The 13054-nt window shown below is 49.1% G+C and overlaps 1 protein-coding gene across 2 annotated transcripts in view; it reads right to left on the bottom strand.

Annotated features, from left to right (window-relative positions):
• USP42 (ubiquitin specific peptidase 42) overlaps window positions 1-852 on the bottom strand; it is a 39297-nt gene extending 38445 nt beyond the window's left edge. For both annotated transcript variants that reach the window (XR_006267036.1, XM_043455757.1), the window contains exon 1: window positions 720-852. The gene's annotated coding sequence lies outside the window, so the exon portion shown is untranslated. The remainder of the gene's footprint in view (window positions 1-719) is intronic.
• Between the last annotated feature and the right edge of the window lie 12202 nt (window positions 853-13054).

Below are 13054 nucleotides of genomic sequence, written 5' to 3'. Positions count from 1 at the left end.
GCACACGCGCTTTTGGGGAGTGCGGGGGGTGGGGACCGCGACGCCACGCCGGCCCCCTCCTCTCCCGGCGAGTGGGTGCCCGCTCCGCCCAGCAGCCGGCGTGCGCGACTCGGGACGCCCGGCGGGGACCCGGCCAGGTGGCCGGCCCCGCGAGGGCGGAGCGGACCGGCGCTGGCGCGGCGGGCCGACCCGGTGGGAAAGTTTGTCTCTTTGGGGGGCGGGGAGGCGAGCCCGGGGCTCCGGGGGGCGCTCGGGGCGGGGGGCGGGAGGTGGCAGCCACGCGGGGTCGGGGGGGGGCGGCGGCCGGCACACGCCCACCCAGGACAGACCGGTGCCGGCCCGGCCGCCCCGGACCCGGCCCACAGCCCGAGGGGGCGGACTGGGCCGGGCCGGGGCGCCGGGAGGGCAGTGTCCATGGCAACCGGGGGGCAGCCCGGCCTCCCCCGCGCAGCCCGGCTCCCGCGGCGCCGCGGCCGCCGCCCCCCTCCCCGGCGGGCCTGGCCCGGACCGGCCGGCGGCGGCGGCGCTGCCACCCGCGCGGCTGGGTCCCTGGCGGCCCGGCCCGCTGCGGAGCGGGGCCGGCGGGCGAGGGGCCGCGCCAGCCCCCCGGCGGGCCGCGCCGGCTGAGGGGCGGCCCGGCCGGCGGCAGCCGGGGTGAGCCGAGCGATCCGCCGGGCCCACGCCGGCCGGCGGCGGGCGGGGAGGAGGCGGGAGCTTACCTGACCCGGCTCGGCGCTCGCTCCATCCCCCTCGGCCGCCGCCACCGCCGCCGCCGCCGCACACAGCCCAGCCGCCCGGCGGGGGACAATGACGTGCCTCCATCCGGGCACCGCCGCCGCCGCCTCCGGGTCAGCGCCGCGCCCGCAGCGCCCCGCCGGGCCGCCAGGGGGCGCGCCAAGGCCGCGCCCCGCACGCGCCGCCGCCGCCGCCCAGGGGCCGTCGCACAAGAGGCGCGGCGCGCAGCTAACGGGCCGGCCGGGCGCGGGAGGGGCCGTCGTCCGAAGCGCCGCGGGCGCGGGCTGGCGCGCGCGTCACTGGAGCGCCGGGGCGGCCGCGGGAGCGACGCGCTGATTGGCGGCGGCGCGGGCGCACTGAGGTCCTTCCCCAGCTGCCGCGGGGCGCGAGAGGAGGCCCGAGAGCGCCCCCCGCCTCTGCCCAGCGTGCGCTCGGTCTGGCCCGCGCCGGGGGCACGCGACCGCGCGGGGACACCTGGGTTCCCCCCCACCCTAAAACGGCAGGTCTCCAGGAGAGATTCTCCTCAGCCTAGCAACCCGGCATTTAAGGACGCCGGAGCCAGCGGGGGACCTTCGGACTTCGCCAGCCGTGTTCCTGCAAGCGGAGAGTTTTCCACCCGGGCTCCAGATGAGGCAGACCCCCAACCACCACCCTGGCCCGGCCCATCCCGCCATGGGATCATCTCAGATCCGAGCCGGGCGCCTTCTTTGGGGGCAGGTAGACCGGCTCTTGTTCCCGAGGGCCAGATCCAGCCGCTTATTGGATGTCTCCACCGCGAGGCCGAGCAGCGAACAGAATTGATTGTGGCATCTCCCTTCCACCACCACCAGCCTGCTCCTTGCCTTGTGGCCCCCTGCTTTGATGAGCGGACGCGGCCCTCTCCTGCACTAACCTGAGTGCTTCCTCTGTCTCTCCTTCTCCCGACCCTACTACATCAAGTCACTCCCACCTGAACCTACCCAGGGGGGCTCTCGTCCCTTCCTAGCCTGGTCACTTGCCTGCCTTCCACTCACTCTGCTGCCCTTTCAATCTTCACACTTGTGGCCAGGATCTTCTTTTTAAAACAAGACAGGTCAGATGTCGCTCCCTTCCTAAGAGCCTTTAGCTACTTTCTTGACCCACATAAAAGTCTCTGCTCTTCCTGGCACGGAAGGCCTCCAGTTCCCTTTCCTCTTAGGGCCCAGCCGATACTGTCTACAAACATCCCACTCCATGCCTCTTCTTCCATTAGCCACCCCCCCCATCAGAATCTTACTGCTCCCCCTATAAGTAGCTCTAATTTTACTGTTAAGAAGTCACTCAAGTGATCAGCTGTGCATTTGGATCTGAACACTGAAGTCTGAGGAAACAAGAAAGGAAAAGGTGAATTTCAAGCCTCCAAAATTCAGGACCCACTTTGGGGGTTAAAGATCTTTCTGGTGGCTCAGACAGTAAAGAATCCACTTGCAACGCGGGAGACCTGGATTTTGATCGGGAAGATCTGGAGAAGGAAATGGCAACCCATTCCAGTATTCTTGCCTGGAAAATCCCATGGATGGAGGAGCCTGGTGGGCTACAGTTCATGGGGTCGCAAAGAGTTGGACACGACTGAGCGACTTTACTTGGGGATTATTAACACCACAGTTTGCTTCCTGATGAAGAATGGTTATGAAATTTCACCTGCACAGTCCTGGCAACACTATTAAGAGATTTGTAAGAACAGAACAGCCATAGGGATGGAGCCAGTAATTTGCTTGCCTTTTCCAAATGACTTTCAGGTGATTAAATACAGAAGGAAAAGGAATTAAGGAGTCAAGTGCCTAATAGTCACCTGAGCTTTGTGATTATTTCGAAATGCTTTCTTTGGAAGCCACATGAGAAGTCTGGGTTCGACTTTCATCTTCCATTTCACATCCTATTGACAAACTGCCCCTGCCACAAACCTCTTAATATAGTAGAATTGTTCAGTCGTTCAGTCGTGTCTGACTCTTTGTGACCCCATGGACTGCAGCATGCCAGGCTTCCCTGTCCTTCACTATCTCCAGGAGTTTGCTCAAACTCATGTCTATTGAGTCGGTGATGCCATCCAACCATCTTATCCTCTTTCACCCCAGGGATTTTTTTTTTTTAATCCCTTGGCATTCTCTATCTAGAACAGAATTTTTTTGAGAGGCGGGGTTGTCCCATGGCCCTCTCCTACCTCCTCCTTCCTCCATTGCCTTGAAAACAAACACAGAGGCCCTCTTCCTCTAAAGAATTTCAGGGCCACTTACTGTAGCAAACCTATGACATAAGTGCAGAAGTTGACAAAGGATGTTAGGAAGTCCCTGCCTTCAAACAGCCGGGTCTTTGGCTTTTGCCACAGAAACTCATTTTCCTCCAGGCCAGAGTTCAACCCAAAGTGAATACTGCTAGAAGAAAATTTGACTCTGCCTCCGTTCTTACAAGCTGTGGGACCTACACAAATTACTCAGCTAGTTGCCTCGACCAACGCTGTCTTTACGCCAGAGGTGAACTGACACCAGGGGCTTCCCAGGTGGCTCAGTGGTTAACATCTCTGCCTGCCAGTGCAGGAGACTTGAGTTCAATCCCTGTGTCAGGAAGATCCCCTAGAGTAGGAAATGGCAGCCCACTCCAGTACTCTTGCCTGGAGAATCCCATGGATAGAGGAGCCTGGTGGGCTACAGTCCATGGGGTCGCAAAGAGCCGGATATGACTGAGCGCACACACAGAAAGTGACACCAAGTGCTCTGCCTCCGAGTCCAGGTGATCACGTGATCAAAGAGCAAATGGTGCCCGAAAGGGATCAACTAGGTTTTCCAAGGACCTCTGGACACCGAGGGAGCCTGTGGCGCGCACTGCCAATGCCCCATCTCGATCCCCTTGCCTGGCCGAGGCGCCTAGCTGCTCTGTGTGTCGGCCGCTACGAACGCAGAGCTAGCCAGTTCTGACAGCTGTTCCTGGCTGATGCGGGGCTGTCTCCTGGGCACGTTAAGCCCACACACCTCCCCCTTTCAGTCTACTCCGATAGCTCACCTCCTGTGGCTTCAGAAAGACCTTGACCTTGTGACCAGCCCTGATGATGCAGTTGACATTCTGGAGCCAATGAAATCAGAAGCAAGCTCATCTCCCTCTGAGGCTGCATCCTTACCTAACTCCTTTTCCTGACTCTCCTTCTGCCATTCCTTTTCTCCCCAGAACACTCTCTCCATGTAACGCAGGCATTGGAATTCTGTCTCAAGCCTTGCTTCTCAGTGGCCCAGCTTAAGAGAGTTGGTACCCGGAATGGTCCTAAGAAGCAGAGCCTAAGGATAGGATTTCAGGTGCTTGCTATGATGCTGACAGCTATGTGATGACCATTATCTTGGGGGAGCTGGATGGGGGAGTGGTAGATGGGGGTGCATTGGCTTATTCAATCTCTCTGGTGTTTGAGGACGTGGGGGAAATTTTTTAAAGCTGAAATTAGGTGGCCACTGATGCTTCAAAGAGGCAAAACCACTGCCTCCAGGCAATCTCTTATCAATATGCAGCAAAACCAGAAGGGCAGACAGTTCTGAGGACCAAGCTCAGGCTCACTGAAAAGGAGCTAAAACTTTGGGACTTCCCTGGTGGTCCAGTGGTTGAGGATCTGCCTGCCAGAACAGGAGACATGGGTTCGATCCCTGGTCCGGGCAGACTCCACGTGCTGCAGGACAGCTACGCCCGTGTTCCCCAGCTACTGAGGCCCGCGCTCTAAAGCCCTGCTCTGCGACAAGAGAAGCCACTGCAATGAGGAGCTGGGGCACCGCAGCTAGAGAAAGCCTTCACACAGCAACGAAGACCCAGCACAGCCATAAATAAATTAAAAATAATTTTTTTAAAAAGGAGCCGAACTTTAGAAATGGTCAACTCCTTAGTCATGGTTACTCACCAACGCCACAGTCAGGGCTCTGATAAGGAAGAGGTGGGACCCCGAGACTAAGGATGAAACCCTAAGAGCAGTAGAACCTCAGACTCGTCTGAAGCTCTGGGGCCTGTAGGAGAGGCCCCGCTCCCATCCCACCCCACAACCTGAAGACCATGCGGAAGCCTAGAAGGAGACAGGCACCCCACAGGACCATGAGCTCTCCAGGCTCTGCCCCAAAGCCCCACCTGGCTGCTAGACCCATCACTAAAATTGGGCCTCACTGGCACTTCCCTGGTCCAGTGGTTAAGACAGACTTCCAGTGCAGAGGACTCAGGTTCCATCCCACATGCCTCGGGCCAACTAAGCCCATGCGCCACAACTGTAAGACGCAACACAGCCAAAAATATTAAGACATTTTTTTAAAAAAGAATGCATACTATCCTAAACAATGATTAAACATGGTTCTGGAAGTCTGCCCCTCCCCACCATCAAAGCAAGATATTTGTATTCAAGTGGAGACTACCTTATTCTCATTAGCATGTTATACTTCTCTTTAGGGAAAAAGAGAAAATACATACGACCCATTGAAGAGTTTTCAGAAAAGTGACTGATTAATATGACTATTTAAAAAGTCAATTGCATGTGCATTTTCTTAATGCCATTGAACTATACACTTGAAAATGGTTAAAATGATAAATCTTATATTTTACCACAATAAAAAAGTCAACTGAAATCTATATATGCGTGTGTGCATGCCAAGTGGCTTCAGTCATGTCTGACTCTGCACCAAATGGACTGTAGCCCGCCAGGCTCCTCTGTCCATGGGATTCTCCAGGTGAGAATACTGGAGGGGGTGGCCCTCCTCTAGGGGATCTTCCTGACCCAGGGATCGAACCTGCGTCTCTTCGTCTCTAGCATTGGCAGGCAGGTTCTTTATCACCAGTGCCACCTGGGGAGCCTGAAATCTATATATAGCAATATCCAAATTAGGAAAATAGAAAAAAATCTCAAGAGCCAAACAAAATACTAAAGAATAAATAATAAGCTTGAAAAACATGCAAGACCCAAAGGAAGACTATCTAAATGAAGAGACATACTTCAGTTTGTAAAAATTTTAAAAATAGGGCTTCCCTGGGGGCTCAGTGGGAAAGAACCTGCATACCAATGCAAGAGATTCCGGTTCAATCCTTGGGTCGGAGGATCCCTTGCAGAAAGAAATGGCAACCCACTCCAATATTCTTGCCAGGGAAATCCCATGGAGAGAAGAGCCTGGTGGGCTACAGTCCGATGGGGTCGCAAAAGAGTTGGACACAACTTAGCAACTAAACAAACAATTGATCCAACGAGATTTTTCTCCAGAACTTAATAAAGTGCCTGTAATATAAAGGTTAAAATAAATGTACAAAAAAATAAAATAAGTGTACAAATGCAGTGCCTTCTGAAAGGACTCCCATAGCACGCACTATAACGTTCTGAATGTTCACCTGGGCAATAAAGCCATTGGTTCACACATTCAACACCTAGCTGTGTCTAGCTCCTTTCTCCTGAGACAGTTGATAATTGCATTCATTCAGCAAATATCCACCTAAGTAACCAAAGATAAAGGTATCTATTTTGGAAGTCAGGGAAAGAGAAATGATGAGTTAGTCCAAACTGTCCCTGCCTTCAGTAGCTTTCAGGATGTTTATATGAAACAGCTAAGCAATTAAGGACAATTTTCCAGAAGAGAAGAGTGGGAGAAAATAACAGCTCGGAGGAAGGGCATGGGTAAATGGGAGGCGGAGTTCAGAGTGGGCTCCCCTGGGGCTCAGTTGGTAAAGAATCTGCCTGCAACACAGGAGACCTCGCTTTGATTCCTGGGTTGGGAAGATCCCCTGGAGAAGGGACAGGCTACCCACTCCAGTATTCTGGCCTAGAGAATTCCATGGATTGTATAGTCCATGGGGTTGCAAAGAGTCGGACATGACTGGGCAACTTTCAGTTTTCCTGCAGAAAGTACAGAGAGATTGAAGCCTGAGGGCTGAGTGGCAATAAGCAAGGTGACTTGAAGACTTGGACACAGAGACGCCAAGACAGAGATGGTAAAGAAAATCAAGCGAGGAAAGGAAGATGGAATGTGTAATTCACCTTGATATGCATTTGAAAGAAACAATTCACAGCTGAACAAAGTGGAGGATGTCAAAGGAAGAGGCTACCACCAGGCTCAGCATTTTTCTGACTTGAAGAATGACAATCAGGGAACCTCCTTGGTGGTCCAGTGGCCAAGACTGTGCTCCCAATGTAGAGGGCTGGGGTTCAATCCCTGGTCAGGGAACTAGTTCCTGAATGCCGCAACGAAGAGTTCATATGCTCCAACTAAACATCCTGCATGCCCCAATGAAGACCTGGAGCAGCCAAGATAAATAATAACTACTTTTTTTTTTTTTTAAGAAGAATGATAGTCAACGCTGACAGTAGACTCAAGTCTCAGGGGAGTTTACCAATGATCATACTAGTATTTGTTTTAAGTAATTTTATTTATTTTTGGCTGTGTTGGGTCTCTGTGGCTACATGGGCTTTTCTCTGATCTGGGAAGATCCCACATGCCTCGGAGCAACTAATCCGGTGCTCGTCACAACTATTGAGCCTGTGATCTAGAGCCCGGGGAGCCCTCCAGCCCACGCTCAGCAACAAGAGAAACCACTGCAGTGAGAAACCTGTGCACTGCAGCTAGAGTGGCCCCCTCGCCACGACTAGAACCTGGCCCCTCTGCATTGGGAACCTGGAGTCTTGGTCTCTGGACCACCACTAAGCATTTGTTTAGTTGTTGAAAACCTTTGACTGTCTTCTGGAGCTTTGATAAGGGTGATTCTGACAGTTTTTTGGCAGGATTTTCAGTGTTAGAGTCGGCCCCTTGAGGTTCATACTCTACCATTTTTGCTGACGTCACTCTTAAGAGTTTCTTTTTTTAATGCCAATTTTGTTTGGGCATAATATAGAAGTGATGTTACATGTGGGAAATACAGGAAACACGATCAGGGGAACAGAGGAGGGAATTCTTCAGAGAGTTCACCAGTCTCTTGGTTCTTCTATTATTCCATTTCCCCCCCCTTCTCTTTGAAAAATGGTGCAAACTATATATCAAGGTGACTTTGTCATCCATATAGATGGTGAAGTTGGGAGTAATAATTCTGACTGAGGAGAAGGATGGCTGAAACAGAGTCGGGGACTACAGCCTTCCATGAACATAAAGGAATGACACAAAAGTCAGAAGATGAAGACAGAGAAAAGGACTGTGATGTAATGACCTCAGGTTTCAAATGAGGGAGGAGAAATAGTTGTGAAAACATGTTTACTATGAAATAAGGGTGGAGCTGGTTGGCTGGTCAACAAAGATATGTTAACAACATCTTATGTTTGAACAAAACCACAGTGTGTATTATTACCATGATGATTAATATAGTTCTTGTTTTTTTTTTTTTTTTTTGGACCAATGTAAAACAAAAACAAGAATAAAAATAAGATGAGAGAGAAGAGTCAATACAATCAATGGAAACCCAATTAGAATATAAAAGGTTGGCTGATTAAAAAAGATAGGTATGTAAAGTCAATTGGTCTCTAAGTCTTAACAGTAACAACTTAGAAATGCTTGAAGCAGTGACTTTCATCACAGTAGAGGAAACAAAATAGCAAATAATAATAAATAACTTTAGTGCTTATATGAAGAACATGATCAAACATAACTGAGTGATACTTGCTGAATGCAGTTATAACACAATATTGATTAAGTATCATGTATCTCAAATTAGATTGCAACTGTGATGAAATTGATTCCAAGGGGATTCTTTCTGGAACATAATAAATTGCTTACAGGGCAAATGTATACATCCTTTTAATTAAGTTACAAGCATAATGTCATGCATCCCAAGAGGATTACTTCTGGAAATTAGTAAAAATGATTTAAATGTTCTCCAGGCAACAAACACATTAATTTATGAGTATAGTTATTTACATGGGCCACCTTCCCCTCCAAACAGTTCACACTTTCATTCATTCATCAATTTTCCATTGAGTACCCACTGAGCATCATAGGGTGTACATCATACAGAGAAAAATGACTAAGAGACACATAAACAGTGCTTGTGTTGATGGGGTTTTCACTGTGCTTTTATGGGGAGGGGACTTGGAGGGAGAAAGGGAAATTGGCTTCAAAAATGCAATATCTAGAATGAAGGTATGCTAAATGCTATGGGAGATGGAGGCATTTGCCAGATGCTGCTAGTGGTAGATGTAAGAGACATGGGTTCAATCCCTGAGTCGGGAAGATCCCTTGGAAGAGGGCATGGCAACCCACTCCAGTATTCTTGCCTGGAGAGTCCTATGGACAGAGGAGCCTGGCTGGCTACAGATCATAGGGTTGCAAAGAGTTGGACATGACTGAAGTGACTTAGCACACATGGGAGATGGATGTAGCCTGCGTGGGAGATGGATAAAGTGCTATGAAGTGCCCAGTGGGAGGCACTAACATAGTAGGATGAAGAGAAAGCTGTGAGGGGAGTGTTTTAGGTTAAAGTGTGTTCCCCCCCAACACACAAGTAGATACATTTGTTATAGGAAGCACACTGATTGAAACCACCCACCCTAGCCAGGCAACATAGTAACCATTTGCATGAGTTGTGTTAGGACAGGTGGTCCTGGTAAGGAACAGGGAACTAATGAACCTCCCCCAACCAGAAGAGTTCAGGAAAGGTCAAAAGGAGACACCACCTGTCCGACCACCTCCCAGAATCCTTCTCTCTGGCATCCATCTTGGCTGAACAAGGCGTGCACCACCAGGAAGCACTCTGAGTCAGAGTGATTGGCTAAGGACAACCCGGAAACTAATCCCATCACCATAAAACCGAGACTGCAAGCCATGAGACAGAGCAGTTCTCCTGGGTTCCCTTACCCCCCTGCTCTCCACCCAGGCGCTCTTTCCCAATAAAATCTCTTGCTTTGTCAGCAGATGTGTCTCCTCAGACAATTCATTTCCGAGTGTTAGAAAAGAGCCCAGTTTTGGGCCCTGGAAGGGGTCCCCCTTCCTCCAACACATTCATGTTCTCATTCCCACCACCTGAGAATATGACCTTATTTGGAGATAGGGTCTCTGTAAAGGTAATCTAGTTAATGTAAGATCCTTGAATTGGACTGTAATCCAGGAACAGTCATCCTTATAAAATGGGGCAGTGTGGGGACTCCCTTGGCGGTCCAGTGGTTAAGACTCCACACTTTCAATGCAGGGGGAGCAGGTTCAGTCCCTGGTCAGGCAATTAAGATCCCAGATGTGAAAGTTAAAGTCTCTCAGCTGTGTCCATCTCTTTGTAACCTGACAGACTATACAGTCCATGGAATTCTCCAGGCCAGAATACTGGAGTGGGTCACCATTCCCTTCTCCAGGGGATCTTCCCAACCCAGGGATCGAACCCAGGTCTCCCATACTGCAGGCGGATTCTTTACCAGCTTAGGTTATTATGGATATCTTTTGTTTTTTTTCCCTGTGGTCCATGACCTTGGTCGTTCAGCCTCCTGAACTATGAGAACGCTCATTTGTTGTTTAAGCCACCCACTCTTGGCGCTTTGTTATGGTGGGGCTCAAACAAACTAACAAAGGGTGGGAGGTCCTAGGACATGTACAAATGCAACGAGTCAACATTTCGTTACAGACCTGAGGGATAGTAACTGGAAGTCGGCTGAAGTGGAGGCTTGGGCTGGGCAGCGTTCTGGGCAGAAGCAACCAGATCTGCATTGATGGATCACGTGCTCTTATTTTCTGTATTTTATGATGCTTTGACCTCTTAAAAAGCTTGCTGTCCAGGAGAGACTGTCCCAGAGCTACCCAATTCATAGAGATAGCAAAGAGTTCAATTAACCCATGCAAACCAACCCGTCCCAAGCTTAAAGACCTCACCTCTTCCTTATCTCACTCTCACACAGGAGTCAGTATTTCCTGTCCCCTAAATCACCCCAGGGCCAGCTACCAGGCAACTTGAGATAGTGAAGTCACTCAGTCAGACTCTTTGCAACTCCATGGAATGTAGCCCACCAGGCTCCTCTGTCCACAGGATTTTCCAGGCAAGAGTACTGGAGTGGGTTGCCATTTCCTTCTCCAGGGGATCTTCCTGAACCAGGGATTGAACCCAGGTCTCCCGCATTGCAAGCAGATGCTTTACCGTCTGAGCCACCAGGGAAACCTTGAGATACCCCTATGGCAAAGTCTTCCAGAATTATTCCAACAAGCCAATCCTAAACCGCTCACTCTGCTGTATCTTGCTTCTCCCATTAAAACCTCAATCAAGGTCTGGCTCAGGCTTTCCCCTCACTCCTGTCTTGTGCCACTTAACTAAAACCTGATGCTTTCCTTTGCCCCTGCATGGCATGCGGTGACCCTGCTCTGGGACCTGTGAGTATAATCAACTTTCTTTCGTCTTGTTCTCGTTTCCTTCTGTGGCTGCACCAACTTTACCATACGTACCCAACATTTATATTCTTAGGACACTGCAGGCTTGAAGGAGAGGGACAAGGGGAAGAAATGGGGAGAAAGGAGGAAGAATGTCCAACTCACCTCAGTGAGTGTTGAAGAGACAAATTATATACTTTTAGAAGAAATCTTCCTGTTAGGGAGGTTCTAATGGTCAAAGGCTAAGGAACCGACACTCCCAGCAGGATCAGAGTGTCTGACCTGAGTGATGTCCGTCAGAGCTGGGAGGAATATCAGCCTCCTAGGAGCAAAGAGGAAGGATGAGCATTAAGCAAGGTTATTTTTTTAAGCTTTTTTTTTTTTTTTTTCTGATGTGGATCATTTTTAAAATCATTATTAAATTTGTTACAATATTATCGATTTTTTTTATGTTTTGGTTTTTTGGCCTTGAGGTATGTGGGATCTCAGCTCCCTGACCAGGTATCAAACCCATACCCCCTGCATTGGAGGGTGAAGTCTTAGCCACTGGATCACCGGGGAAGTCCCTGAGCCTTTGCTGGTAGCATTAATTCCAGCTACCAGCTAATAGCTGAGAGGTCCCTATGACCCCAGGAACCTCTTCTAAATGGTTTAAAAACATTAACTCATTCACTATTTACAACAGGACTATGAAGTAGGTACAATTAATATTTCCATTTTACAGATTAGAAGAAGTTAACTATGTCGCTTGTGATCTCACAGTTAAGTGTCAGAACATATATTCCCCAGCATTAAACTGTATATACATGGATTTACTGCAAGACCAGAAAAGGCTAGGGACATGGGATTTCCTAGGCAGATGGGGTAGCGTGGGCAAAAGCAGCAGTAAAAGAGAAGGAGGGAGATCTCAGTGTGTAGATTGTCTTAAAGCGCTGCTGGAGAAAATTCACAACTCTTTCTGAAAAATATCCCAGCTTACTACAATAAAGGAGGATTAAGGAAGTTTTGCTACCACCAGGGTGCTGTCTCTGATCTTGGTGTTGTAAGTGTCTGTGGCAGAATGAAGTCTCTTAGAAGAGTTGCTTCTAGGGCAATAAGGTAATACATACATCAGAGATAATAAAATAATACTAATACTTGTTATCATGGTATTATATGCCCAGTACATCTTCTGTATGTCTGAATTATATGTTAACTTATTTATTACATTCAGCAACACTATGAGGAAAGGATAATTAGATTTGCATTTTACAGGTTCCAACAAATACAAGGGAATGGCTAACAAACAGAAGTGTGAAAGATCTACTAGGCAAATAAATGGAGTGTGGGGCACACTAGCATAAAAAGGTGGCAATGGTGGTCAGAAAGGGGGCCTCGTGGGCAATCATATTGCACAGGAGTACAAATCCACTCTTGCTGGAGAATCTGAAAATATTTTCACCTAAGTCAGTCATAGAAGCTTTGCATGTGAGTAATATATGAAATGCAGTAATGGGGGACTTCCCTGGTGGTCTCTTGGTTAAAACTCTCCATTCCAATGCAGGGGGCACTGGTTTGATCCCTGGTCAGGGAACAAAGGTCCCACACGTCATGAGGTATGGCTAAAAATTAATAAAATAAAATGCAGTAATTAAAAAATTCTCAAAGTCACAGTATTGATTGATAAAGCAAGTTGTAGAACAATAATACAACATTCAGTAAGAATCCAGACACTAAAGTCCAAAATACACATTTTTCTATGGGCACATGGCCAGGCACAGAAGTGAATAGAAAAAGATTTGGACAACGTGAAGAATGCTTAATTCCAGAAAGGGGAAAGAAGAGGGGACAGAATATAATGGCCAAATGGAACTTGACTCAAAAGGTTTTCTGGAAAGTTTGCCTATTCTTTGTGCAGTACTATTAACAATAAAAATTTTGTTTTGCCAAAGATACAATACAATTTTGTTTTAGCTTTCACTATGTTACTCATCTATGCTAACCTCTAGAAGGCCAATGTCTGAATCCAGAAAAGAAATGCACCATTAAGGCATCGGTGA

Source organism: Cervus canadensis, chromosome 32 (assembly GCF_019320065.1).
Source record: "Cervus canadensis isolate Bull #8, Minnesota chromosome 32, ASM1932006v1, whole genome shotgun sequence".
Classification (NCBI taxonomy): domain Eukaryota; kingdom Metazoa; phylum Chordata; class Mammalia; order Artiodactyla; family Cervidae; genus Cervus; species Cervus canadensis.
This window is presented reverse-complemented; position numbering and strand designations above follow the sequence as displayed.